The 2,326-nt window shown below is 37.5% G+C and overlaps 1 non-coding gene across 1 annotated transcript; it reads left to right on the top strand.

Moving 5' to 3' along the window:
* The first annotated feature begins 1,728 nt into the window (after positions 1 to 1,728).
* Positions 1,729 to 1,800, top strand: Trnad-guc (transfer RNA aspartic acid (anticodon GUC)). Its single transcript has one exon. It is a non-coding gene; the product is annotated as a tRNA-Asp (tRNA).
* The last annotated feature ends 526 nt before the right edge of the window (positions 1,801 to 2,326 follow it).

Genomic DNA, 2,326 nt, shown 5'->3' with positions numbered 1-2,326 from the left:
CACCCGCGGATCTGGAAGTTCATTCGTAAGTTAAATGTTGTATAGGTACATACAACTACTGAACCTACTTAATGTAATTTGCTAGTTGCTACCTATATTTTATATTTATAGTAATATCATGATTGTGTGTATAAATTTTTATATTTCTAGTTAGTTGTAAGTAAGCATCATTATAGTATAGAACTAAGTACGTGTACCTAATGTTTATTGTTTCATTTGTTTGATACATCTACTATTCAGTATTATATTATATATTATATTTTTTTTTTTACTATTTATACCTGCAGAACTACTCCTCCAGCACAAGTTTTGGTTACCGGAGGTGCTACAATATTGTATTTATAATTTTAAAATTTGATGCAAAAACTTGTGATGTTGCAATAAATTTATTATTATTATTATTATTACTTATATTTATAAACAAAAATTTACCATTGATCCGATATTGATAAATAGCCAACAGTTGTACATCCGGTCAGTGGATTATAGTGGTTATGCATTACTCGTCTCCGATAGTGTGACACTACGTAGCTATAATGAGGTTTATATTTCATTTATGATAATATTCCTAATACATATTTTTATTTTATATTGTGAAGTTAATTGTTATTTGTGATTTTGTTAAAAAATCTCAGTATGGCGGCCTTAGTACTTACTAACTAATTTAGTTCAATTCGTCTATAATGACTTGATAAATAAAAATATGTAGATAGTAGATTGACGCGACCACACGTGATGTGGCCGGTCATAGGAGAGATATCGAGAATTAAGTTGAAAAAATTACGCACGGTACGGGATTAGAACCCACGACCCACGAGACTGAGGTGACAGTCTCGTAACAATAAGCCACCGCGGTCTTATCAGCTTAACCTCGATATTCTCCTATCTGGGCCAGAGTGGCAGTGTGTACGGCTGAGGAGAAGCGCAGGCGCTAGGGCCGTGTCATACTACCCCGCCAAGCCGTAATCTAAATAATACTTATGTCAAAACATACAGTATCAACGGCCGTGCCGCGTCGACCAGTGATATTCGTGAAGAGTCATCGTTCACTCAGTGTTAGTCACTCACACTCTAAATATCCTATCGAACTGCGATCGTTCGACGATACATCCACTTCGTACTTTAATATCGTGCCGCATTTGAATCATAACGAAGATACCTCTTCGTCAATAGAAATCCTCTCTATACCTCATAACTCGCCAGCTAATAAAATTATTAATACCAGGTCCACATCAAAAGAACTGTTAACGAAATTGAAACCACTTAAAGGAACGAAGTGACAAACTACTAATTACACAATGCCGTACGGTTGGACCACTCAATTGCTCGACTTCGAAGCTCATGGCTGGGTCGAAATTAGAACGTTTAAAGCTACATTAAGATCAATGGCCTTTAAGAATATGGCTGTGCAAGCTAACCGCGACGCCGCCCTTACCTCTCTTAAGGATATGGTGTGCCTTTCGCCTTTTGACGTAAAAACTCGTTTTCCCGACCAGGCGATATTCGTGGACTTAGATCATTCCTATAACTCCACCCGCTTACGTGCTCTTGTTGCGGCTTTATCCTATAAGGATAGACAGAATGAGATGAATCGCGGAATATCTGCACCCATGCCTGCGGTGGAGACCAGGCTAATAAATAACATGTCTGATGCTCTTCTGGCGTTTTCTTACGCCTGTAACGAGATACGACAGGAGCATGGTGGTTATGATATAGAGGATCAACATATCCTCGGTAGTATAGTGGTAAGTATCCCCGCCTGTCACGCGGGAGACCGGGGTTCGATTCCCCGCCGGGGAGTCAAGATACCTATGTTCATTGTACCATTTTATTTTTCAATAAAAGTTGGGAAAACGCGAGTTGGCTCCGCGGTATTATTTGATAATATTCAAATTGGGTCCGCGGTAATAATATCTTATATTATTTTAATAAGATATTAGGACGTATAATACGACGTAACCGGAAAGTGTCAAGGTTGGAAGTGTTCATCTAATAAAATGGTCGTCCGTCGATTAGCTGTATTGCGTCCGATTACGATAGGTTACGAAAAATGTTTATTCTGTAATAATTAGATAGATAATAGGTTTTTCAACTGAGACAAATTTGAAAGCTTTGTGTGATGTTACTAAAAGTATACGTGGACGGGACGTTTAAAAGTTGTACGAAATACTTCTTACAGCTTTTTACTATTCACGGATTTCGAAATGAATTGTATATACCGTTGGTTTTTTTGATATTACCCAACAAAACATTAGAAACGTACACTAAAGCTTTCCAGTGTATTGTGAGTTATTGCACGTCTCTTCAACTAAATTTTCAACCTACC

The sequence above is a fragment of the Rhopalosiphum padi genome, chromosome 3 (assembly GCF_020882245.1).
Source record: "Rhopalosiphum padi isolate XX-2018 chromosome 3, ASM2088224v1, whole genome shotgun sequence".
NCBI lineage: Eukaryota > Metazoa > Arthropoda > Insecta > Hemiptera > Aphididae > Rhopalosiphum > Rhopalosiphum padi.
The sequence above is the reverse complement of the archived record's forward strand: the minus strand, read 5'-3'. Positions and strand labels throughout refer to the sequence as shown.